This window comes from Chrysemys picta, chromosome 1 (assembly GCF_011386835.1).
Source record: "Chrysemys picta bellii isolate R12L10 chromosome 1, ASM1138683v2, whole genome shotgun sequence".
In the NCBI taxonomy this organism is placed as follows: Eukaryota; Metazoa; Chordata; order Testudines; family Emydidae; genus Chrysemys; species Chrysemys picta.
The window spans coordinates 86,218,389-86,245,800 of record NC_088791.1 but is presented as its reverse complement, the minus strand read 5'-3'; the positions used below and the strand labels follow the sequence as shown (position 1 = coordinate 86,245,800).

Sequence of the window (27,412 nt, the reverse complement as noted above, 5' to 3'; positions counted from 1 at the left end):
TAAAAGTCAACAGACGGTGTCTCTTATGGTAATTTGTCAATACCTTCTTCTGACTTCCACATGTGCTTCAGAGTTTTCAGATAGTGTTCAAATCTAAGTGTAAGACCCTAGTTGTCATTGAATGCGGGAACTCTGAAGCTTAGTGAATGAGCCTGTATTGCATGAGCTAGAAGCCACATGGCTCTTAGCTAGGGCGGTAGCAGACTCATTAATCTCTAGTTGGTCTAGGTGCCACTAGAGGGGGACAGAGCACCAAACCAAGCAGGCATGGGTTACACATGCACCTTCTCTTCCAAGGTAACTTGTTTGCACTTTATGAAGCGAAAGTTAGTTTTAGGAGGGTGCCATTCTTTCATAGAAGCAGCAAAGAGTCCTGTGGCACTTTATAGACTAACAGACGTATAGGAGCATGAGCTTTCGTGGGTGAATACCCACTTATTCGAATGCATCACCCACGAAAGCTCATGCTCCTATACGTCTGTTAGTCTATAAAGTACCACAGGACTCTTTGCTGCTTTTACAGATCCAGACTAACATGGCTACCCCTTTGATACTATTCTTTCATAGAGTTTCTCAGCTCAAGTTGGTAGGTATCTAATCCATATGTTTTTCTGAGGTGCCTATTGCAGTGATATTTAAGCACTGCACAACAATTAAAGACAGCCCTACATAGCAATATCCCCATGCCTCTCTTGTTCTCAAAATGCAAAATAGTAGTCACCAGGGTCACCAGGTTAGGAGAGTATCAGAGGGGTAGCCGTGTTAGTCTGAACAGGGTCCTGTGGCACCTTTAAGACTAACAGAAGTATTGGGAGCATAAGCTTTCGTGGGTAAGAACCTCACTTCTTCAGACTTGCATCTGAAGAAGTGAGGTTCTTACCCACGAAAGCTTATGCTCCCAATACTTCTGTTAGTCTTAAAGGTGCCACAGGACCCTCTGTTGCTTTTTACAGGTTAGGAGAGTTCTCTCCCTCCCTTCCCCCGGAAGACAGTGAGCGTTCTATGCACATCTCTTCATTTTTCTTTTCTTTTCTTTTCTTTTCTTTTCTTTTCTTTTCTTTTCTTTTCTTCATTTCGTGCTCTATTAGGGGTGAGTGTGAGTGAAGTTTCCTTCTCAGCCAAAGGGACAGGGCTGTCACCAAGGGAGGGCAAGTGGAAACACTATCTAGGCTGGCTCTTCTACTGAGCTCCCAGAGCAATTTTTTTTTAATTAGCAATAGCAGTTGCATGCAGTACCAACAGAGGGTACCTCAATCACCTCGCTTTCTCCCTCTCCAGCATGCTACCACTGGCAGGGAGGAATCTGAACCCAGGTCTGCATAAGGGAGACAAAGATATGTTGGACATGCACTTGAGTTGCCTCCCTCACAACTGGTCTCTCCAAGTGGTCTCAAGAATATGCTGAAGAAGAGAGGGAATGATTTTGACCTTTGCAGAAGCCCACACATGAGAGCTCTTGGAGTGGCAACGCTCATTCTCTGTGATCCATCTGACAGGAATGGCTGAGTCGATAAGTGCTGTTCCATCCTAACTTCTTTTTAGGGGTAGTTTCCTGTTCTAGTTTATGCTGTGCAGTTAAATATTTCCCTAAATCCTACCCCTAAAACTTGCTTATCATGCCTTCTACGGGACGGGGTGTGACTTAGAGATACAGCTTGATATGGAGGGGAAGGACTGTGGGAGCTCCCTATGAGGAATCCTGGCTGATTCAGATTCGCCTCTCTCCTGTCACATTGGGCAGCCATGTTCATATAGGACCCTTAGACAGGGGTGAACATAACTTAAAGGACTTACCGGTACACCGGAGTCCTGAGCGGGGGCGTGGCCTCAGCCGGAAGAGGTGGGGCCTTTAAATCACCCTGGAGCTACCAGCTGCAGAGGTGGCTGGGAGCCCCAGGGCTCAGGGATAAATTAAAGGGTCCAGAGCTCCGGCCACTGCGGAGCTCCAGGCCCTTTAAATCACCGCAGGAGCCCTGCCGCAGCTACCCCAGGGTGGCAGGGCTCCGGCGGTGATTTAAAGGGCCCAGGGCTCCAGCCACTGAGGGGAGCCCCAGGCCCTTTACAGTGCTAGCGGAGCTCCGGCAGCAGGGCTCAGGCAGTGCTTTAAAGGGTCCGGGGCTCCCTGCAGCGGCTGGAGTCCTGGGCCCTTTAAATCCCCACCGGAGCCCAGCCGCCGCTGCCCTGGGGCTCCAGCAGCTGGGCTCAGGCAGGGATTTAAAGGGCCTGGTGCTCCTGCCACTGTGGAGAGCCCCAGGCCCTTTAAAGTGCCGCCGAAGCCGTGCCACCGCTGGGATAGCGGCAGCAGGGCTTGGGCGGGAATTTAAAGGTCCCGGGGCTCCCCGCAGCAGCTGGAGCCCTGGGCCCTTTAAATCACCGCCGGGGAAGCTGGTCCAGTCCAGCACGGCGTACCGGCTCGGCCCGGCTTACTTTCACCTCTGCCCTTAGATTATACAAACTTTTCATGATCAAAAAGGTAAAATGATTCCGTATTCATACTCACTCATCTATTGTCCACACCAAAAAGCCCTCTCCAGCAATACCACCACTGTACAGCAGCAGAGAGTAAAATTTCTAAGGTTAGCAAATTGGGCTCTCATTGCCTTTCTATTCTGGAAAACTTAAAGAAAAATATAATCCAATAGTAACAAACACACAGATATCCCAAGACCAATAAAGAAGAGTGACTTTACTCCCACCTCTGGTTACCCATTCAGCTCTGGTTCAGATGCCTAACTTATTCAGTGCCTAACTCTTTCTCAGAGCAAACTCCAATTTAGTAGGACTAGCACTGCTGCTTTTTCTATTCTGGTTGCTTCTCACTGCTGTAAATTGGTACAATATTCCAGTACAAATAAGCAGTACTTTATATCATTGAGATTGTTCCATTCAAGTCATTTTCTATTGTCTCACATCTTCCATGACTTTTCAAAGATAATTGCTAATGGCTTAGATATCTCCTCAGTCAGCTCCTTGGGTATTCTGGGATGCATTTAATCAGGCCCTGGTGATTTGAAGACACCTAACTTGTCTAAGTAATTTTTGACTTTTTCTTTCCCTATTTTAGACTCTGATCCTACCTCATTTTCACTGGCATTCACTATGCTAGACGTCCAATCGCCACCAATCTTCTTGGTGAAAACCGAAACAAAGAAGTCATTAAGCACCTCTGCCATTTCCACATTTTCTGTTATTGTCTTTCCCCCATCATTGAGTAATGGGCCTACTCTGTCCTTGGTCTTCCTCTTGCTTCTAATGTATTTGTAGAATACACATGTTTTCTTGTTTCCTTTTATGTCCCTAAATAGTTTGGTCTCATTTTGTGCCTTGGCTTTTCTAATTTTGTCCCTACATACTTGTGTTAATTGTTTATATTCATCCTTTGTAATTTGACCAAGTTTCCACTTTTTGTAGGACTCTTTTTTTAGTTTTAGATCATTGAAGATCTCCTGGGTAATCCGGGGTGGTCTCTTGCCATACTTCCTATCTTTCCTACGCAGTGAGATAGTTTGCTCTTGTGCCCTTAATAATGTCTTTGAAAAACTGCCAACTGTCTTCAATTGTTTTTCCCCTTAGACTTGCTTCCCTTGAGATTTTTTCTACCAACTCCCTGAGTTTGCTAAAGTGTGCCTTCTTAAAATCCATTGTCTTTATTGTGCTGTTCTCCCTCTTACCATTCCTTAGAATCATTAACTCTACCATTTTATGATCACTTTCACCCCAAGTTGCCTTCCACTTTCAAATTCTCAACCAGTTCCTCCCTATTTGTGAAAATCAAATCTAGAACAGCCTCCTCCCAGTAGCTTTCTCCACCTTTTGAAATAAAAAATTGTCTCCAATACATTCCAAGAACTTGCTGGATAATCTGTGCCCTGCTATGTTATTTTCTGGGTAGTTGAAGTCCCCCATCACCACCAAGTCCTGTGCTTTGGATGATTTTGTTAAAAAAGCCTCATCCACCTCTTCTTCCTGGTTTGGTGGTCAGTAGTAGACCCCTACCATGACTCACCCTTGTTTTTTTACCCCTTTTATTCTTACCCAGAGACTTTCAACAAGTCTGTCTCTTATTTCTATCTCAACTTCAGTCCAAGTGTATACATTTTTAATATATAAGGCAACACCTCCTCCCTTTTTTCCCTGCCTTTCCTTCCTGAGCAAGCTGTATCCTTCTATACCAATATTCCAGTCACGCATGGTATCCCACCAAGTCTCTGTGATGCCAACTATGTCATAGTTGTGTTTATTTACTAGCATTTTGAGTTCTTCCTGCTTATTCCCCATACCTCTCGCATTAGTATAGACATCTAAGATACTGATTTGATTCCCTCCCCCCTTCCCAGTTCTGTCTTGTCTCTCCCATATTTCTGCTATAACAGCCCATGCGCCCCCGAGATTCCGATCCTTCTCCCAGGTCTCCATGTTTTTGACTTATCTGTCGGCTTTGGTCACCTGCCTCCATTGAACCTAGTTTAAAGCCCTCCTCACTAGGTTAGCTAGTCTATAGCCAAATATGCTCTTCCCCTTCCTCAATAGGTGGATCCCACATGCTGAAGCTCAAGAAGCCCTGAAACATATTTAGACACAACCTGTGAAATGGATCTCTGCCCCTCCTTACTGGTAGAAGCAAAGATCAACTATCCTCACTACTAATGAAAATTGTTAATGCCTTCTTTAGAGAAGCACACTTGCCAAACTCACTGAAAAATACAACAGTCCCACCCAATCTTCAAGAAGCCAAAAGTGGACCCTGGTGACTTAACTACCATCCCATCTCCAGCTGCCCATTCCTGGACAAAATAATTGAAAAAAATAGTAACACCAAGCTTCAACAACATGACATCAGCCAACATCTTGGATGCATGACAATCAGGGTTGTAACTGAGCATAGCACAGAGACAGCCCTCGTATTACTGAAAGACTGCTTTCTTATGGCCATGGGAGCAGGCATGATCTCCATGCTCACATTGATGGACCTCTCTGACACAAGGTACTGCTGACTTGCCAACATGATATACCAGTAGTAGCTTGCCTCGCATTACAATGGTTTCATTCATTCCTTTCTTGCTCACCTGCAGTATCCCACACGGATCCCCCCTCTTCTCTTCAATATATAAATGAGATCCCCGGGAGAGAGTGAGACACCACCAGCTCAGCTACCAGTAATATACAGACAACACTCAGTTATTTCTCATTCACCATTGACACAACCTCCATCACTACTAAGTTACCCGAATGCCTACAAGAGATCAGATCTTGGATGGAGAGTCACTGGCTCAAGCTGAATCCAGGTATCAAAGTGATGATGGTTGAAAAGGGGAAAGATGTTGAAGAATTAGCTACAATACAGAAGAATTAGCAACAACATTGAATGAGTACAGCCACCATTCGTCAAGTTGGTGCAAAGCCTTGGAGTCCTGTTTGACACACACTAAGCCTGGAGGGCAAGGTAGTGCCAGTTTCTAAAAATGCCTTCCTTCACCTCCAGCTTGCTAAGAATCTTCACATCTTTCTAGGACCTGGCAATTTGTTACCTCCACGCTGAATTATTGTAAATCACTATATTTGAATCTGAATATGAAGATGGTGCCCACCCAGGCTGTAGCTGGCATAGAACATGGTTGTCCACCTCTTCCATGGTCTAGATCATAGCGATCATATCAGATCCATGCTCATGTCCCTCTATACAATGATGGGGTCTAAATTAGCTGTTACCACTCAAGAAAGAGATCTTGGAGTCATTGTGGATAGTTCTCTGAAAACATCCACTCAATGTGCAGCAGCAGTCAAAAAAGCAAACAGAATGTTGGGAATCATTAAGAAAGAGATAGGTAATAAGGCAGAAAATATCATATTGCCTCTATATAAATCCATGGTATGCCCACATCTTGAATACTGCGTGTACATGTGGTCGCCCCATCTCAAAAGAGATATATTGGAATTGGAAAAGGTTCAGAAAACGGCAACATAAATGATTAGGGGTATGGAATGGCTTCCGTATGAGGAGAGATTAATCAGACTGGGACTTTTCAGCTTGGAAAAGAGATGAGTAAGGGGGGATATGATTGAGGTCTATAAAATCATGACTGGTGTGGAGAAAGTAAATAAGGAAGTGTTATTTATTCCTTCTCATAACACAAGAACTACGGGTCACCAAATGAGGTTTAAAACAAATAAAAGAAAGTATTTCTTCATACAATGCACAGTTAATCTGTGGAACTCTTTGCCAGAGGATGCTGTGAAGGCCAAGACTATAACAGGGTTCAAAAAAGAACTAGATAAATTCATGGAGGATAAGTCCATCAATGGCTATTAGCCAGAATGAGCAGGGATGGTGTCCCTAGCCTCTGTTTGCCAGAAGCTGGGAATGAGCGACAGGGAATGGATCACTTGATGATTACCTGTTCATTCCCTCTGTCACTGGCCACTGTCGGAAGACAGGATACTGGGCTAGATGGACCTTTGGTCTGACCCAGTATTGCCATTCTTTTGTTCTTATGTTCTTATTGGCTCCCAGTCAGTTTAAGGCCCTGGTCCTAATCTTCAAAGCACTTAATGGATCAAGCCCAAGCTACACTGGACACTGAATTTCAATCTATTAACTACCGACACAATGCAGATCATAAAACTCAAGACAAAGCACATGAGAGCTGAGGACACAGCATACTCAATCAAAAGGATTCACCTATGGAAACAACTTCTAGAGGAGATGAGGCAAATTGAGAGATTGACTATCTTTATCAATGGCATCAAAACGTTCCTCTTCAAAAAAACCTTTCCAGCAGAGCAAGAATGACACTCACAACATAGACAATCCATATACTATATTTAATATTTTATATTTTTAAAAATTATTGAAATGATACATTTCAATACATTTGTTTTCATGTTTCTGAAATAAATAAAAAAAATTCTATTCCACAAAAATTTAAACATTTTGATTTTTTTGCCCTAATTCAGGACAAAAACAAATTTCAAAATGTTGGCATTTCCCATAGGATAGAAATTCCATTTTATGATCAGATCTACTCAGTATAGACTTGTTTCCAAAAAGAGGTCCAATCATGCAATCCAATCTGCACAGGTACAAGAGTCTGCCCATATGGATGCAATTACAGGATTGGGGCCTTAGGAAGCAGCATAAAATATTCAGTCAAACAGAATGATTCCCCAAAACCCCTTCCAGGATTTTGTATTGAATTAGGCCTAAAATTGTCAGGTGTTTATTTGGTAGATCTACTTACATAAATTCAGTCATTATATACAGAAGTTGATTTAAAAAAAATATATTGTGGACTATATTGCCTGTCTGTACAGCCATTCCAGTGTTTTAAACCACACACAGTAATCAGCAATTACACAAGTGGGCATTGATAATAAAAGTAACTTTGTTCACTTTTGTCAAACCTGTATTACTCTATCGAAAGTCAATATTATGCTTTACAATTTTTTTCCAAAGTGCGGGTCAGCAAATTAATCATTAAGTGTCACATAACTTTTGTATTTATGCCATATCAGTTAGGGGTTTTTTTGTGGAGGGTGGGGAGAAGGGAATGGTCTGCACCGTAAACACATTTTATTGTTATTAACACAGTAATGAAGTAAGACTTTTATGAACAGTAAACATTTACTGTTTGAGTTATGGTGCTTTTCAAAATGTTTCAGCATTGGTTTAAGACATAATTAAGTCTTTGAGGAATAACATTTCAAAAGGGCCTCAACCAAATGGTAATCCTGTACACAAAATAACTAATGTCTGCAATTCTGTGCACATACACATACAAAATGAGAATGCCAGCGAATTTCACTTTTGTTTTAATTTGTAAGTGAATTTAGTGACTCTGCAAATAATAAACTCAAGAGTACTGGCTTAGTGTGTGTAGCAGCTGTTGAAAGGTGGCTTCAACAGCTCTGTCACTGCACCTCAGCCCTGATCTGCTACATCCCTCCCTCCTTTGGGTCTGGTCTACACTATAGAGTTAGGTTGACGTAAGCTAACTCTGTAAGAATCTATATTTTTATTACAACATTGCTCCCGCCAATGTAAGTTGCCCACTACACCGACCTAATAACTGTGCCTCTGCAATAGGCGTAGTGCTTAGGCCGATGTAGTTAGGGTGACGCAGTGTCCATGTAGACACTGCATTACTTACATTGCCTCTTGACTGCCAGCCCCACGTGGGGCTCACAGCTTGAGCCCCCCTGCTCCACTTAGGTTGGTGCAAGTGCTCCTGGTGAGGACATGCCTCACTCACCAGCGGCAGGAGGATAGTGTGGACACCAAAAGCCAATTGAATTACTGTGGTGACTGTACGCTGATCTAACCTAGCCTGGTAGACTTAATTTTGTAATGTAGACAAGGCCTTAGTCTTTCTTTTGCAGAGGCTGCAAATCATACTAAATTTTAGTGTGGTGACTTTGGATGTTTAGAAATTGAGAATATAGGGCAAACTCACTAAATTCACTTTTTTGTTTGTTTTGTTTTAGTAAACCCAATATCTAAAAAGTTAGGCCCTGATCCTACAATCCACATGGGTGGACCTGTTGAGGCTATGTGGGTCCAATTGCAGAATAAGGGCCTAAATTCTTTAAACCACTAGTTCCTCGAGTAAACCTTGCATTCATTGGAATGGTACCAAAGTAACGTAATTTTCACTAGAAACCACATACATCACATCATTGCGCTTAGCTCATTATAGTAAGATATTTTGACTTGGCAAAATTCTGCTCTTAGACCCACTGGGCAGACCTTGATCTATAATGTGCTCGTCTTACATACATAAAACTTCCCTTGGGGGAAGCAAAATAACATTGGAGAGCCACCATGGGGATCTGCGAGTGCAATTCTGCCCTGAGACATTTTTAAAAGTTAAATATTAAGGAAATTATCCTTTGTTTTATATTTCCTTTATTAGTGGATGCTGTTGGTGCTTGGGGGGATGCCTTTACTGAAGGAAACAATGCGCTGGGGTGGTTATTTGTTCACATTAACTCATGAATTTTAGATTTGCTAAGACGTATTTAAACAGTGATGTAAAACAAAGTGGCTGAGCTGAGAGGAGAGACAGGGAAGCTGTTTGGCAGCTGGTAGGAAGCAAAATGGTTTTCTCCTCCTCTCTGTAAGTTGCAGCCGCTGCAGCCAGTGACTTTCCCCTGGCCCTGCACTTTCGGGGTCCTGCTGTTCCCCGCTAGAGGAACGGGGTGACCTGTCTCTGGCCCGCCATTGCGGGGGGGGCAGGTTCTACCTCCAACCCCACCTGTCTCCTCTGTGACCCCCCCAGCCCTGTGCCCCGGCTGCCCGCAGCCGCCCCGGCTTCAGCGCGGCAGCCCCCTGGTGCCCCAGGTGCAGGCAGCGGCGGCGGCGGCTCCCCGGGGCGGCATGTGGGCGCCTGCAGAGCGGCCGCCGCCCCCTCCCCGCGCGGGGGAGACACGGAGAATAACCATAGTAACGGGATGCGAGCGGGGGCCGGCGGGGACCGGGGGCGCGCAGCAGCCAGCGCGGCGCCGGGACCCAGCCAGCCCCGGGGTGCAGGGGAGCGCGCGCCCTGCCGCCCCCCGACCCCCGCAGCCCAGCGCGAGAGCAAGCGGGCGCGGAGCGAACCGCTGCCCCCGCCCGGAGCGCGCCGCGGGCGCGCGCGGAGGGGGACGGTGGGGAGGAGGGGGCGGCGCGGGGGCGCGCGCGGCGGTGCCGGCTGGCTTGGGGAGGGGAGCGGGTGAGCGCTCAGCTGTGCTCGGCTCCGCCGCGCTCTCCCTGCCTCACTCAGCGGGGCAAGGCAAGATGCACAAAGGCGAGGGATAAAAGCTGCAGCATAGAAATATCCCTGAGAGCAGCGGCCTCCCGCCCACCCCAACCTGCTGCCGCCGCTCCTAGGTGAGACCGGAGGCCGGTGAGTAGCCAGCGCGCCTGAATTGCCATTGCATGGACCGCTGTTCCCCTCCTTCCAGCACCCCCTCCGCAGCCCCCCGGGTTTGGTGGGGAAGGGCGATTTCTGCAAATGGGTCAGGAAGCTGAACCCGAGCCTGGAGGGGCTCTCCCCCCCCCCCGCCCCATTTGCTGTAGTTTGGGTTGATGATGGGGGTTATTTGATGTTAACCTGTGCTGGCTATCTATTTATTTGCCCGCCTTGCTCCAGCTTTGTGGGGTTGCAAAGTGCAGGCGATCCCAAGGATAGGTTCTTTCCCTCACCCAAATGCTCCGTCTTCAGGAATGTCGATCGTTCCTTGTTTTTAAAAAAAATGAAAAAGGTAAAGCGAAATGTTAATCGCGTGCGATGTAGTTTCAGCTGCCTGATGGAGATGGTCCTGTCGTTTGGTGAGTTTTCATCACCTCTGAGTGGTACTGGGAGGAAGAGACACTGAAAAGCTTTATCTACACTGTGCTCTCTCCAAGTATTTTTAAGCAATGATTAATCTTTTGGGGTGAGGGAGAGTGGGCATGTACTTTCAAGTGATACACCCCGGAGAGCTATAATATAGCATGGAGATCCTGCATTTGCTGCTTTCATGAGGGTTGTGTCAGCATTTACATTGTAAACCTCTATTTTCAGTGACTTTATAACTTGGATGTAATTTGCTCCGGACTAAAACTTGTCAAAGAAGGTCTCAGCTTTACAGACATACTATGTTGCCCTTTTTGTTTAGACATTGCCAAGAAAATCAGTTCAGCTGTTTAAGGGCTATGAATGTGAAAAAGAAAGAAACAGCAGTGTGTACAGGTTGAAATCATGATTCATGCTTTCATAATTCAAAAAAGCTTAGATTTTAAAAATAAAGTATAACAAGCCATTATTTTATGTTCTGGAATTAAGGTTGGTAGTATTGCTATTAGCATATTATTTAGAATGCTACTTACTGCACATGTGCAGTAATGTTTTTCTTTGAGGATTTTAAGCATGTGGACTAAGACATATTTTCATACATCTTGCAAAATTCCTTTCCACTTTTGTACATGTATGTGAAGTGGTTGATTGCTGGCAGTGCATGCCCACATACATGAAATCAAGATTTAGTCCACAGTGCTCTGGACAGCAGCAATATTAACAAAATGAACCATAATGTCCAGTTTGGGGAACATTACTGACAAAACATATCTTATTGGTTCCTTTGGAGACATTCTGGTCTATTGTGTCAATGAGCCTCAAACTAGTCTGAAAGTAGCCTTTGCTGTCACAGTCAGTAACTGCTCTTTTGGATCCATGTTAAAAATCTGCATATTTATGTGCTACACAGTATATGAGAAATAATAAGATATAATATTCTGCTGAAGAGATAAGGTCAGCAGAATAGAATGTTGTCACAGTGTAATGGTTTCCAATTTCTAAACGAATGCCAATACAAATCCAAGGCATTTATGTAAAATGAGTAGACGTTTATTTTCAAAGCAGGACGCCTTGATCCTGCTATATCTAATTACCATGACGTTATAAAACTCCATTCCGATGGTATCACAAAGTATTTAACGGTACTATAAAAGCAATGGAGATTTAGTTATTATAGCTGATGAATTTTTGTGTAGTAATTTGATACTTATTCACTATGGAGGTCTTTTCTTTTTGATGTGGATTTGTAACTCACACAGGCCTCTTGATCTTTCAGTTTCTTACAGGTGTGTTTAACTTTAGGCATGTGGGCTGTCCCAATGATTTCCTCTGTTAACCATGTGTGCAAATGGTTGCAGAATTGGGACCAGCAAAAAAAAAAAAAAATATATATATATATATATATATACACACACCAATGGGGGAAAATAATCTTGTAATACTACTGATCTGTTAAATTTTGATTGATTTAAAGGAAGGAGATGTGGATAAGCCAATGCCAGACAAGCTTATCCATAAAAATGTAATTACAAAAACCTACTGTGCTTCTGTGTATTAATTCAAGGCATTTATGGGTCACCTATAACAATACATCTAAGCACTGTGTGGTAAAAAACAAAGTCAGATGGTTAAGGACTTAGTTTTCCTTTTTGTGATGCCATCTAAAAAAAACCCCTCCACTTTCAAATGGATTAATTTCCAAATTACTTAGAGGAATGAAGAAAAAAGAGGGTAGAAGATGCAAAAACAAGACAAGGGAACTCTAGCTGCGGTTTGCAGCCTTCCCTAAATGCAGCCAGTGAGAGAATAAAGTAAATCTCTGGGTAGTAGTTCTGTAACTGAGGATGTTCAAGAAGCATCATTGCCCCAGCTCAATTATGATTAAACTTAAGTTCCAAGAACAGGCTACCATTAATTGTGTTTCTGTGGTGGATGTTTTTATATATTTGTTTTCTTTTAAATTTTGTCAGCAATCTGGGTGGTACTGATTCCATTTTGTTTAATCTGTCAAAAGTACACATTTTTGAAAAAATCTTCCTGTGTATTTATCTGTTAAACCATAATGATAAGCATAATGAGCTGCAGTCTTCACGTATATATCAAATTTCCACAGTGCTCTGAAGTTTACTGCAATATTGTCAAGCCATGTACTGAAGTCCCCTAGACAGTTAATCATGGGAGATTTCATTTTGCATGCAGGATAGGGGTTGAATTGATGCGGGGGGGGGGGGGAATGAAAGGTACCTTTCTAAGTTCCATATATAGTCCAGACTTCACCCACTTAAGACAACTGAGAAACAAAACACCATTCTCTCTAGACTGTAGAGAGGTTCATATTGTTGCCCCTCTCCCATAATTTGCTCAGCCTTGATTAACAATGTTGAAAATTTAAATTATAATTAGGCTTCAAAGTTAGCACACCTCTGAGATAAATTGACCAGTTCATACCTCTATCAGAGTTATTGTTTCAGGCTGTCTACAGACTCAGGTAGACATCAGTTTATACTTGATTCACATTTTGAAAGTTTTCTTCACAATTATAAGAACTAGTGAATGCTTTTTTTCATTGTAAAAAAATGAAAGTTAAATTCTGGAGAACAAATGACACCTCCAGAGAATTGCACCAGCTTTCTGAACCACCACAAATCAACACAATTCATCCATTGGTGTAGGCAGTAGCAGTTGCCTCTTGGTCCTCATGCCAACTCAGGTCTAGAACAAATAATCTTTAGTCCCAGGTGTTCAAGGTGTTCTAGATCTTGTCACTGCCAAGGAAACAGAACTAGGGAAACAATTGCTGTCATGGTTTGATCACTGCTTTTATGGAGATTTATTGATCCTATTAATTTTCCTGTTAATTTACCTGGAAGATAAGTCTTTTCTCATCCATTCCAAAGTACAGGTTGTCTGGTATATCTCTGCAACAGTTCAGCTCTACACAACCACCAGCATGCTCCTTCCTTCTGAACCATCTTCAGTAGGTCACCTTGATTTGATTACCTGTAACAAATGAAAAAGTGAGAAGAACACTAGGGAGTTGCTGTGAGTGGTCCAGCGATTAATCTGTCTCTGACATAAAGAGTTCTTATAATGCTGTGCAGCAGTCAGCATGGGGAGAAAGACAGATCTTTTTTCTTCTGCCTTTGTATTTGCGTAAACTGCACTAAATTGTCCAGAGTTAGGGATGGAAATCTCCCTCATGAGATCCGGAATAATAAGGTGAAGGTGGAAGAGGGCAGCCATACTGTAAACCTGTGTCCCAAGTGGAGAAACTTGCAACTTTGCAAACAGTATGCTTGACTTCATGTTAACTGTATCTGTGCCCATTCTTGCTGAGAGGAATGTCAGCTACTGTGAAAAAAGTATTATCAGGGCTCTGCTAAAGAAATCAGTCTGGACCCCAGTGTCCTGAATAACTAATCTCCTCTTTCTAGGAAAGATGATTGAAAAAGTGATAGCAAACCAACTCCAAAAACATCTCAGATCTGACACATTCAGTTTTGGGTGACAGCAAGGAAATGGCTCTTATTGCTATGGTTGATCTTCCAAGGATACTGGAAAAAGGTCAGTCATCTTTGCTGACATTCCTCCATCTTCAACAGCCTTTGACACTATCAGTCATGAGATACTTCTTACACAAACTGCCTGCCATAGTAGGTGTGGATAGAATACTGTAGAGCGATCCTGCTCATTTCTTTCTAGTCCTTCCCAGAGGGTGATGATGGGTGTCTGCTCTTCCTGCCCTGGGCCCTCTTTGTTCAGGTGTTTCCATCTGGTTCGCTTAGGAGATCTTGAGTCCCCAAGTGACTGGACAGATTCTTCTCCATTCTCTTTTAAAATAGCAGGCCGCAGGGAATCAAGTGGTTCTACTCTTATTGAAATACTGAAGACCAGATACCATGGTGCTGGCACTTTTGTACTAATAACAACAAATGAAGTCAATGGAGAGTCTTGCGTGTTTGACTGCAGGATTTAGCCCAGTGATTAAATTCTAAAATACTTTCCTCAGGCAGTATTTTTTTTGGGTGGGGGAATAAAATAGTTTAAAAATCAGAGAAAAATAAGATGAGAAATATTAGATAAAGGAAGGTGAATCATTCTTTCACTTGTCCTGCTGTAGCTAAATATTAGCTTTGGAGCTGATCATGTAATCCTTTAATTAGGTGAGTGGTCCCACTGATTGCAATGCAAGAGCAGATCCTTAATGTGGTCTGTAACATGAGCATGTATTACTTAGGACTCTGGCCTGCTATGATTGAAGTCAGTGGGAGTTGTCTCAGAAATCAGTGGGAATAGCAGACCTATTAGTGTATATGTGCTCCAAAGAGCATGGTCAAGGGCAGTTTCTTTCTTCTGATTCTATGTTGCAGTGGTGAACATCGTATTATACCTAATTTGTTTTAATTTCTAAGAGCTATGAATGATTGCAAACTCACAGGTAGAATAATGAGTCAAAGAAATGAGTGAGTGTTATTATCCCTATATATGAAAATACAAAGTGAATGGCAATGTTCATCAGAGTTGTTGCTATATATCTAAACATTACCAAAATGTATGGGTGAAGAGCAGCTGTAGATTAAGATGATGTGTTTATAATGGTTGGACATCTGTTTGTTTGATTATGGGTCTCATCCTGCTATCATGGATCCACAGGATTGGTGCTGTGCCCCCACCTTTTAAACAGTCTCTAGGAGGAACCCCTCACATGTGCCAGACTCCCCTATGGGTCTGATTCTTCCTGCAGGGTAAGCCATGCGGCTTCACTGCCTCCTTAGACTGCACCTCTGGGCCTTCAGCACTCACGATTCACACCGTGAGCTTCGCTCAGCGAGTCCAACTGAGACAGACTCCTGGTGGAGACTTGAACACTCTTCAGGGATTAATACATCTCACCAAGCATTTGCAGCAACACTTACACAGCGTTGTCAAAACAGTAAGATTTATTCGTGAACTGAAACGCAGGATAGGAAGTCTTTACAGTAGTATAGAGAACTGAAGATTAAAGAGCATAGTTCATTCTGGTTAGCCCAGAGCCCAGCCAAGGTGCAGTGAACCCTTGGTTTAAGCTCTGTCTGTCTCTGCATCTGACTTCCTTGGTCATACTGCAGATGTGAGCCCTGAGTCCTTCCAGAAGTCAACTCTTATCTCCCCACCTTACACCTTCCGAGTCATTTGTTCTCCTGCTGGGGAATGTTCCTCATCCTATCTTCTGAGAGGTGGGGAGATTCAAATCCCTTGAGTCCTTGGTTGCTAGGTCTGGGCAATTGGATTTGCCTTTGTCTTCTAAAATGCTCCATTGATATGGGGATCTAGCCACAGACAGATAGGCAATGTCCACACCCTTGTCTCTTAGCCTGCCGTGAGAGCAAACAGTCCCTTTTCACCCCCACCACGTAACAGTGCAGCACACCGGTGAAACTGAGGCACAGACAATAGTACAAATAGTACTATTTTGTAAAAATAGTACAAAAAAATTCCACTTTGTCACACCTGCTTTCATTGAAGTCAATATCAAAACCCCCATCAACTTCAAAAGGCTCCAGAACATTTTGCAGAAATAATCTATTATACTGATGTTTTATTCTACTTTATAAAGTCTTACATAGTTTCAAGTGTAGTTTGAATTCTTGAGTAAGCAACAATTTAGAAATAGTTAAAAATTAGAATTTAAAATAACAGAAGGTACCTAAGCAGAAAAGTCAAGTCTATATAGAAACAGTAAAACATTTATGCCATTTAGTTGTTTTGATATTTCATAGATCATATGAAAATGTAATAAAAGTACAATATTACCAATAATGCAGTCACCAAGAAAGCTGATTAAAACCTGATTCATCTGTCAAACATCTGTACTGTAATTATATGATAAATGTAAGTAAATCTATAACACTTTCCATTAACATTAATAAACTACCATTGAAGTCAGTGGGCTCAAAATGCATAGAAAAATATTTTAGTAAAAAGTATTCTGTTAATGTTTAGTTAAAAGAGGTAGCACAATAGGCATGCTATGGGGTTACAATTAAACCACATTACCAAACTGTATGCACATAATTATTTTCCTTAAAAATATGAAAGTGAATTGGTGTTCATGAAAGTGAGGGGAGAGTCTTAGCACTAGCCTGAGTCAAGAAATCAAGAAGAAAGGTTTTTCACAGAACTGTGTTAGTGCACCTCAGTCCTGATTGGCAGTGTCCTGTGTTACTTCATCCTCAGACCTCTTATAAGACTGATTATGTATTTATTGGCTTTCCAAAATACCCAAATAGAGACACAGATGAAACAGCCAAACTTATTTTCACTTGCAATCTGATATGGGAACTCAAGTTTCTAGGGATGTACTTGCCCATTGCACCAATCTGTTCACTAGAGGATTCCACACCACTGATTAACTTTATAAACTGAACCTTGATGATAATTTTCATATCCATACATGATGGGAATAAATCTTTGAGCTCATATAATTTTTGTAAAGTTTCATTTATTCCAGGAATAAGAGGATGACAGCAGTGCAGGAATAATATGCATTATATAATTTTCTACTTTTACTCAATCTACTCTAGTTGTTTTGTTATCATTTGAGTAGGCATCTTTATGGCCATGTTACATAACAGGGGTAACAGGTGGAACTCCTGTTTAGAGTCTCTGCCTATGAAAATTTTGAGAATGGCATTCAGTGATTTAGGGCTAGTACATAAGACCAATTTCAGAAATTCTGTTCAAGCCTTACCCATCTCAGAACACATCTATATTGCTCCACTCAATCCAGTCAAATGCTTTTCTCTACATTGTGATCACTGCACAATAATAACAAACAGTTATATGATATTTTCTATGTTGAGGGCACTTCCAAAACATTCTCTAACACCACCAACCAACCACCATGTGATGTTCTGTAAGACTGGAATTCATGGAGCACATCAAGTGCTCTATATTATCTGTAGCTGTTAAGTTTTTCTCAAAACTTAGGTCTTAATGATTCCATTAAAATGCAGAGCTGCACAGTGAGGTTCAGGAGAGGGTCACTATCTTAAGTGGTGGTGCTTAGTGGCATTGGGCCAGATCCTCGGCTGGTGGCATAGCTCCATTTATTTAAATTGAGCAACAATTTGTATAAGTTGGGGATCTGGCCCATTATGCCTTTGTCAAGCATACTATGCTTGGATATTGGTGGGAGGCGGTGCTGAGCAACATCTCTTGCTGTGTGTTTTTTAAAGGTTGAATCAGCACTTCCCTCAGCAAAGCAGGTGCTGGTGGGGCAGCCTATCCAGATGTATCCTTTCTGGGGCAGCAGGCATTGCATTAGCTCGCTACATTATGGCTGCCTCCAGCATGGGTGTGCTAGGGCAGAAGGGGTTGCCTGAGCCCTCTGCTGCCTCCTGTGTACCTCTGCTAGGGAAGACGTGATCGTTCGAGGGATGTGATCGTTCCCCTCTATTAGACATTGGTGAGGCCTCATCTGGAATATGGTGTCCAGTTTTGGGCCCCACACTACAAGACGGCTGTGGAAAAATTGGAAAGAGTCCAACGGAGGGCAACAAAAATGATTAGGGGGCTGGAACACATGACTTATGAGGCGAGGCTGAGGGAACTGGGATTGTTTAGTCTGCAGAAGAGAAGAATGAGGGGGGATTTGATAGCTGCTTTCAACTACCTGAAAGGGGGTTCCAAAGAGGATGGATCTAAACTGTTCTCAGTGGTACCAGATGACAGAACAAGGAGCAATGGTCTCAAGTTGCAGTGGGGGAGGTTTAGGTTGAATATTAGGAAAAACTTTTTCACTAGGAGGATGGTGAAGCATTGGAATGGGTTACCTAGGGAGGTGGTGGAATCTCCTTCCTTAGAGGTTTTTAAGGTCAGGCTTGATGAAGCCCTGGCTGGGATGATTTAGTTGGGGATTGATCCTGCTTTGAGCAAGGGGTTGGACTAGATGACCTCCTGAGGTCCCTTCCAATCCTGATATTCTATGATTCTAAGACATAATTTAGTAAGACATAATTTATTTACTATTGAACCTGTCATGTGGAGTAAGCAATCAACTAGAACTTCAGAGAAAATGTCTGTGTTTAATCAAGATACAGGCCAAAAATTTCAAACTTTGTTGCCTAAGGTTGGGCTCCACATTTTATATTTCAGCACCTAAATAGAAGTGGCATGATTTTTCAAAGGTGCTGAGTACCTGAAGCTCCAGCTGACTTCAGAGGGACCTGGGGTAGTTTAGCATGTCTGAAATTCAGGACAAAGTCCCATATTTAAAATTTTTGGCTCAAGCTTGCTAAGTCAGGTGATTTTCCCCTGGGCTACCCTCCTTTAAGTATATACAATCAGGCAACCTGTCTGGCTGGAGAATTTTACTGAAATCCTTTTGTGCTTCCATTTTGAAAATTAAAGGATAATGTTACAGATCATGTTTTCACAATAATAAAATAAGAATAACAACATAAAAATACTAATTTCAATAAAATCTTAGAATGTTTTGAAATAAAGTCTGGACTAATATATATTGTAGAAAAAGTGAGTTTTCAGTGACAGATTTTCCTCTTTGAACATTTTGAGTACATTCAAATGACATAATTCGTTTTTTTTTTAGTGTAAATATGTATTTTATCTTAATTATTTCTTACTTCACTATGTCCTTGATTTCATTGATGGGAAACTCTGTACTGTGATTAATTCCTGGCTCAATGTATCATTTGAGTCAACAGAAAATTGAAAAGCTTCCCTGTTTCTAATCAAGATAGGGTCACCATTATTTTCACAATTAGAAGACATCTAGGCCCTAGTCCTGCTGTCAACTGGTGCTGATGGTATTGGACACACAGGGTATCTAGGGGTTGTCAGTGCCCTGTAGCTGGCAGTCCACACCTGCTGGGGTCCCAATGCGTTTGGCAAGGTGGTAACTGGTTTCCCAACCTACCTGTCCTTGTAGTGCTACATTTATCCTGCCTTATTGTTTTGCAAAGGGAACAATTCCCTGATTCCCCTTCACCTGCACAGCAGAGTGCAGCACTTGTTCCCGAAGAATGTTTGTTTCACTTTTATAAAAATATTTCCTTTGCAAAAAATGCTTAGAATAAAAATACTGTATAAAGAAACAAGTGCATTAGACATGGTGAACAGATACAAAACAAAAATGTCCATGTTTTTATGATCATACTGACATGTATGTTACATATTTTGAGTTATGCAATACTTACATAAAACAGTGTTGTTATTATTACAGAATTAATTGCAGTATATTTATTTCTGGAGGTACAAATATGAATTTAAAACTTTGTCTTAACTAGTTTCTTTCTTTAAAGAATTCTGCCCTTACCAGTATATTTTGATTTTCAGTTTAATGTAAGAATGAGAATATTAAGTTCACATATCAGTCCTGTGTTCAAGTGTTGTGTCTGCTGTTGCTACTAGTGTTAAGAGTGGAAGTGTCTCCTTTATAAATTCTCATTTTTAGAGCATTTGTATTTCAGCCACAAGCAAATATGTTGATTGAAACTCTGGCATATTACTCCAAATTCAGCAGTGACATAAATAGTGGTGTCAGTTTGGCAAAAAGGTGTAGCTGAATTTTTAAAAAAGTATAATTTACATTGGTTTGGGATGTTACAGGGATGCAAAATGAATCTAACTTTCATGTAGAGGGAGCACAAAGTGGTGTTATAGCAAGAAAAACATTGCACTGGAAAGTGTAAAATGAACGGTTTAGCGCTTGTAGTTTATCTTTATATCTTCCTTCTATACAGTCCCCTTCTGCTTCTTCAGCATGCTTCCACACACTGCATGCCAAATCAGTGCAAGTTACTCTGCTTTATATATTGTATATACACTAACACCCACGACCATATCTTGGTTTTTGCTCTGGACCTTTTGTGTTTCTCCAGTGGTGCAAAAGGACTGGAAAGCTGCCCTATCAGGCCAGATGAGGTTTTCTTCCTTGGCATAGGGGAATCTCTGGCTAGTGCAGAGCTGACTATACCAGCTCTGTGCCACATCTGCTGGTTCTGCTGCCTCACCATCAGCATGGGGGCATGTTGGGGAGAGAGTAAAGGTATTGCTGGAGCTCATTCCTAATGGGCTTTTATGAGGCAATGAAAGTTAGATCAGTCCTGATGGAGCTGTAAGTGATGTGAGCATCATATCGGGCCCCAACAGCCCTGAGGATCAGGGGAGCACAAATATGGGTTAAAGAAGCCTTTGCACTCCAGCACCGATGCTGATGGAGAGCTGGACTCTCAGTGTGCAACTTGCATCACCACTTTATTCAGACCAGTAGTTTCCATAGCTGGTGAATCTGCTTATGCCAGGTCTGAGTTTGCCCCACAAAGTCTTACCTGGGTGCACATGTATGTAACTTTTTAAAACGCACTATAGAATTTTTTAATAACAGAAATGCAAATAGTTTACTGATATTGGAGATCTATGTGCTGCTGTTCCTCAAAAATATCTTTTGTTAAAAGAAACCTTATGCATACTGTGGGTTATGGTATGTAAACTGTGTGCAGAGTATTTTTGTTTACACTGTAGAGACATTCCAAAGAGCTGTATGATGAATTCATAATGACATTCACAACAGCAACCACTCTTTCCTGCTTTTTCTACCCATCCCTAAAATCATGTGACCAAGCAGAAATTTCTGTAACCTGAAAAAGGAGAAGAGTAAGATTCCCAAGAAATTCCTGATGGACTTTGCTATTATCAGTCTATTTGACATGGATGGTGTCAAACCCATGGGATTGGACAGATATAACTTTGGCCTGGTGTTTTTAGCCTACAATCTGAATTTTCTTGCTTTTGTAAGTTTAAGTTGGTGCTTTCATGTAAGATGGTGATATTACTTTTGATTTACAGTTTGCTAAAATGTGTCATTCGTGCAATTTAACAAAAAAGTCAGATAATCCTAAACAGGTGGTTCTTTGAGCATTGCCTGTGTGGATCCACAGTCTTGCATGATGAGGTTGCTTATGTGCTGAATTCAAGCCAGAGACCTGAAGTCTGCTAAGGACTCTGCCTCTTGGTACTGTGAGTCATTATCAACCTCTTCAGAGCCCAGGAAGTAGAACTGTAACCATGTTGCAGGTGAACCCCACCACAGCAGACACCATCAATTTGGTCAACTTAACATACCCTCTCCACAATCATGCATATTATACATCATTCGAAAGCTTTTAAGATGAGGTATGATGTAGCCCTGTCAAATGATGCAGTTACCATAGATATGGGGATAAATAACGACACCATCAATAGGTTAAAATGGCCACTTTGAAATATTTGCAGTTGTTTTTCTGTTAGTTTAATGACTCTGTTATTTCAAGACATAAAATTGGATTTCTTAGTGACCTCAGATGTGTTGCAGAAGTCAAGAATGAGTGCATCACTGATTGCACACACAGGTCTGAAGCAACACTTGTCACTTAGGCACTGTTAACATGGATTGAAACATGCTGGTATCTGTTTGTTCCATTTTGGAAAGCAGTAAACAGCAAAAACTAAAACATCTGTATCAGGTGACCTAATTACTATGGTTCCTTTGACACCAAGAGACCCAAAAGCCATATTGGCAAATTCAGCATACGGAAGCATGCTTGTGTCCACTTCCTCATGAGTACTGTACAAATCTTGGACTTCTTCAACATTTCTATTGGTGATGGACTTTGCTACTCTAGCAAGAAGACGGTCTGTGTTGGGTATGCTCTTGTGCTTGCATGTGCATTTTGAACCATATAGGAACAGAGGAATTTTACAAGTGGCTGCTTCTTGGATGCCACTTGAGAAACTTTTCTATGGAGGCACAGGGTATTCACTTGGTATTTCTTGCATCCAACCTTCAATCTAGTCCAATGCTGTCTTTCTGAAGTTTTCACAGTTACTGTAGTCATATCTATCAAAGACTTCAATTACAGAATTAGCTTTGTCAAATCCATCTAGGACCTGTCTCAAGTACTCATCAGCCAGTTCATCGAATGTGTGGAATTTGTCTCCAGGCATCTTTTGTATGACAGACATGGCATTTCTGATGTAAACTCTGGTTTCTTTGTGGCATGCTCTTAGTTTGTGGATTCTTTCAGCTTGAGCTTCCAGCTGATGCTAGGATGACCAGACAGCAAGTGTGAAAAATCGGGACAGGGGTGGAGGGTAATAGGTACCTATATAAGAAAAAGACCCAAAAATCGGGACTGTCCCTATAAAATCGGGACATCTGATCAACCTAGCTGATGCCCTAATTCAGCTTTGTCTGTTCTTCTCATTGTTCCATCAGCATGGAAGAGGGACATAGGCAGAGGTTCTACTGGGTGACTAAGAACAGTTGCCGTTGAGATGTCATCTCTGCATCTTGCTAAGGAGAGGGCTCTGCAGAAAACAATGTCTAGAGTGAAAGCTTCTGTGATTATCCCTTCATTGCCAGACCTATACTTGGCCTTCTTGGCCATATCAGCAAATGTTTTGTTGCCAGATTTCTTGACTGGGCTGAAGAAGCTACGTGTCCCATCAGAATCAAGTGCACCTCTCACAAATCTCTCCATTTGTTCTTCGCTAACATCTGCTATTTTTAGTAGAGACTCTTGTACATCTGATGTTACATGCAGTCCAGTAGATTTTCTAAGAACCTGGTGATGTGACTCAGGGTCAAATGGGTTTGTCATATTGTGGATGATATGGGTGGTAAGAGCTGTAACATGCTGTTCATCTCTCTTCAGTGCAGAGGCAAGGACTTATCTGTGGATTCTGTTTTTACTATTACACCTCTACCCCAATATAACGTGACCCTATATAACACGAATTCGGATATAATGCGGTTAAAGCAGGGGGGCGGGGCTGCACACTCCAGCAGATCAAAGCAAGTTCGATATAACGCGGTTTCACCTATAACGCGGTAAGATTTTTTTGGCTCCCGAGGACAGCGTTATATCGAGGTAGAGGTGTACTTTTTAGCTCGCTTCTTTTCCTCATAGCTTTTGCATATTCATAATATGAAGCTATGTATTGCCACTAACACTGACCTGTGCATAACTGTCACTGAATTAAAAAGCTAGTTTCTAGAATATTCTATAGACTAGTAGTGCATACATAGGCAATTACAAATTAAAACCTTCTATCAGGCAGACTAGAGAGTTGAAGTGGAACTGGTTCGAGACAGTATTTTGAGGTGAGCTGTAACCAAACCTGAACCATAATGTTGTTCTATCTACTGAACCTGAACTGGAACTGAACTGGAAAAAAAATGAGTTACTGGTTAAATGTTGATGTTCACCATTTTTGCCACATGCTAAACAGCTTCATAATTTCTGGAAAAAAATACTTGCCCATACAAAACTAGTAAAAATCTTTCAATACATTGTTATTTGGTAGCTTTGACTAATAAGCACCATATTAAGGTGTTGAAATTAGCTTAAACATTACAAAGTTTAGCCATAGTCATGTTGCTATGTTTCTGGAACTATGCAAAAAATGACACTTTCTCATTTTGGAGAACATTGTTTCACTTTGCCTGTAGGCTTACAACTCCACTTGACAGCTCCACATCATACCCCATCAAAACTTACATAAAATAAGCTTTCAAATTATATTTGATATGGATGTATGGAGGGTGAGTACGTTAAACTCCAAAAATATGGTCCTTTTTAGAGAATTGCTGCATACCTATATCATGACTGAGATCTTCTGGTTTTCTCTTTGGGGTGCTAATAGTAATAGACAATCTCGCCTTTGGAAGTCTTGACTCCTCTGTCAGAAGATAGATAAGAGACTTTGGAAGCTGAAAGATTCCAGAGCTGCTTTTGAGATCTCCAGGTTTCTATGCTCCATACTCCAAGAAACATTCTACCATCTTCTATTTCCAGAGATAGGGGTCATCTAGACAGTGTAGAGATTAGTGGTCTTCTCAGATACAGCTAGCTTTTACTAAACAGAAAAGTAGATGTCTGAATCTGCCTTTGCTGGTTTGCCTCTTACCATGTCTAGGAGAAAACATTAGGTTTGACAGTTCTGTCAAGAGCCTTGAAACAAGTTTCACAAGAAAGTACTGAGGAACAAAATAATTTCTCTCCTCCAAATAGGAACATTAGAGAAGATCTCTTAGTTGCACAAAAATAAGGGGCTCTATTCAATTACTGAAAAGGAGGTTTATGTTGCAAACTGGATCCGAAGTTCTCAAAAGTTTATGTCAAGCATACATTCTATATGGTGACATTGGTATCCATATTTCACCAGGACTGGTTTGTAGCTCTCAACTTGAAAGAGAGACATTTCCACATCATGAGTAGCCTTGCTCATTGGAAACACCTCCGATTTTTGTGTGGGTGATTTGTCACAACCTGCCCCTTCCAGGGAACACACCTTGTTCAACACCAGTGTCTCTGGGTCATGGTTGCAGCCCTTTAATCTCTATCATCTTCCTCACAAAACTCTGGCTGTTTTTCTTAAATGTATTTTGAGGGCCCTGCAGATGCTTTCAGAACCCACTGATTGACTATGCTTCTGACTTCTGGGTTTGAAAAACCACTAAACTTTGATTTAAAAGAGTAAACATAACATAAACATAACAGCAATCAGTAACCCTTCTACTTCTTACTCCCAGAGAAAGAGCCTAATCTTAGAAGAGTTTGGCACTGCTTCCCTTCCTGATCTCAGTCTAGCTCCTAGACCCCCTCTGTGACCTTGCTCCTTTTCTCCTCAGGAGCCAGCCAATGGTCTTTCAAATTCAACCCCCTAAAGTTCCAAATGCAGTCTGAATGGATCTTCCATCCAAGAGTCCAACCCCTCTATGTCTCTGTGCACTCAGCAGCAAATGTTCTTTTTGGTGTTCGTCCAACAACATACTCCATCATACAGTTTTGCTTAACAACACTTACTTATAACAACTTCTCATATCAGACAATTTCAGGTAATTAACATAGTCCCTACTCCCTGGTGAAAAACCACCAATTTCGTGTTCCAACCATTTGGGCTCTCCATAACCTCAAGAATTTTCATTAAGTTCTTGACAATAGTACTGTCCCACCTTAGAGATAACAAGTCATTAATAACTAGCCATGTTTTGATATTTCACTGACTCATAAAGGTAATTTCTCAAAATAAACTGCATGATTATTCCAGTCCCTGATCCTCAGAATAAACATTGAAAAATCTACTTGCATCCTGAAAAAGATAGTGGAGCTTCCAGGGGTGATTGTAGATGCCAGACCTGCAGGATGGATTCCAGAGAATTGTCAAGATACTTCTGGTATTTGACATCAAACAAAGATCTCAAATGTCTATCAGTTTCTGTCCCTGGCTTCATATCTTCCTGCACATATGTAATTCTCAAAGCCAGATTCCAGTTTAATCTATTGTAGGGTTGGCTGAGAACAGTATCTTGACTGCATCTAGGTGAGATGAATTGACTGGTTACTGTGCCTCTTGCAATTTTGGGTTACCTTCTGTGGTGGATAGAATCAGACCATATCTGCCAGGATGTTCTCTTCAGCTCTACTCCATCTTCTACAATCATAGTAACAGACACTTCAGATCTGGGCTGTGGTACAATCCAAGGACTCTGAATGCAGGAGGTTTCCAAACTCTGTAAAAGCATCTTGGAGGTGAGAACAGGTTGCTTGGCATGCAAGACATTTATACCTTGTAGAAAGTGCATATTAATGGAAACCCTGACAAATAGCACCACTGCGATGTAATATGGCAACCTGCAGAGCAAAACTCCATCTCTGTCACTTTGTTGAGAAGTCATGAAATTCTTGAATCGGTGTGTCCAACATTGCATCACACCCACAGCTCTGCATATTTCAAGCAATGGGAATAGTCTGTCAGATGACCTCAGCAGAAAATACTGTGCCCAAATGGCTTAAGGTTGAAGTAGTCAGTATCCTATTTCAGAAGCTGGAAGCCCTTCAGATAGACCTATTTGTCATAGAGGACAATGCAAAGTGCTGTCAGTTTGCTTCAGGGGTACAGGAACATACAGAATGGGAAGAGACTGTCTAGGAAGGAGTACGGCAGAAAGGGATCTAGGGGTTATAGTGGACCACAAGCTAAATATGAGTCAACAGTGTGATGCTGTTGCAAAAAAAGCAAACATGATTCTGGGATGTATTAACAGGTGTGTTGTGAGCAAGACACGAGAAGTCATTCTTCCGCTCTACTCTGGACTGGTTAGGCCTCAGCTAGAGTATTGTGTCCAGTTCTGGGCACCGCATTTCAAAAAAGATGTTGAGAAATTGGAAAGGGTCCAGAGAAGAGCAACAAGAATGATTAAAGGTCTTGAGAACATGACCTATGAAGGAAGGCTGAAAGAATTGGGTTTGTTTAGTTTGGAAAAGAGAAGACTGAGAGGGGACATGATAGCAGTTTTCAGGTATTTAAAAGGGTGTCATAAGGAGGAGGGAGAAAACTTGTTCACTTTAGCCTCTAAGGATAGAACAAGAAGCAATGGGTTTAAACTGCAGCAAGAGAGGTCTAGGTTGGACACTAGGAAAAAGTTCCTAACTGTCCGGGTGGTTAAACACTGGAATAAATTGCCTAGGGAGGTTGTGAAATCTCCATCTCTGGAGATATTTAAGAGTAGGTTAGATAAATATCTATCAGGGATGGTCTAGACAGTATTTGGTCCTGCCATACGGGCAGGGGACTGGACTCGATGACCTCTCGAGGTCCCTTCCAGTCCTAGAATCTATGACTCTATGAATCTATAAAACATGGGGGTCTCTGACAGGTGCATTGCTCTTTGTCTTAAATGGGTTTAATCCAATTCCTTTTATCCCTAGGATTCTCCAAAATATTAGGGAGGACAATACCCCAGTGCTGCTCAGAAGCCCAGTATCAGCTCACTCACTTTGGGTTTTTATTTTGGTAGTGTAGATTCAAATCCTTCTGCTCATTGTGCTGAATCTTCTGTCTCGGGGGCAAGGCCAAATTATACAACCTAAATCCAAAGTCTCTGTCTCTGGCTGGCTGAATAATTTGAATTATGATTGTTCCTTTGAGGTGTAGCAAATTTTATTGGAAAGCAAGAATCCTTCTACCAGTAATACTTACTCTTCGAAGTGGAAATTGTTTTCCATTGGCGTGAGACAAAGGACTGGATGCCCACCAGTCAGCCCACAATTAAT

General features: G+C 41.8%; 1 protein-coding gene across 23 annotated transcripts in view; it reads left to right on the top strand.

Annotated features, from left to right (window-relative positions):
- Positions 1-27,412, top strand: part of ANKS1B (ankyrin repeat and sterile alpha motif domain containing 1B) — a 771,828-nt gene that overhangs the window by 635,146 nt on the left and 109,270 nt on the right. For 2 of the 23 annotated variants that reach the window (XM_065560957.1, XM_042859778.2), the window contains exon 1: positions 9,642-9,881. The exons of 12 other annotated variants lie outside the window; for them this stretch is intronic. The gene's annotated coding sequence lies outside the window, so the exon portion shown is untranslated. 9 more of the 23 variants (XM_065560986.1, XM_065560972.1, XM_042859779.2 and 6 more) reach the window with 8 other exon arrangements.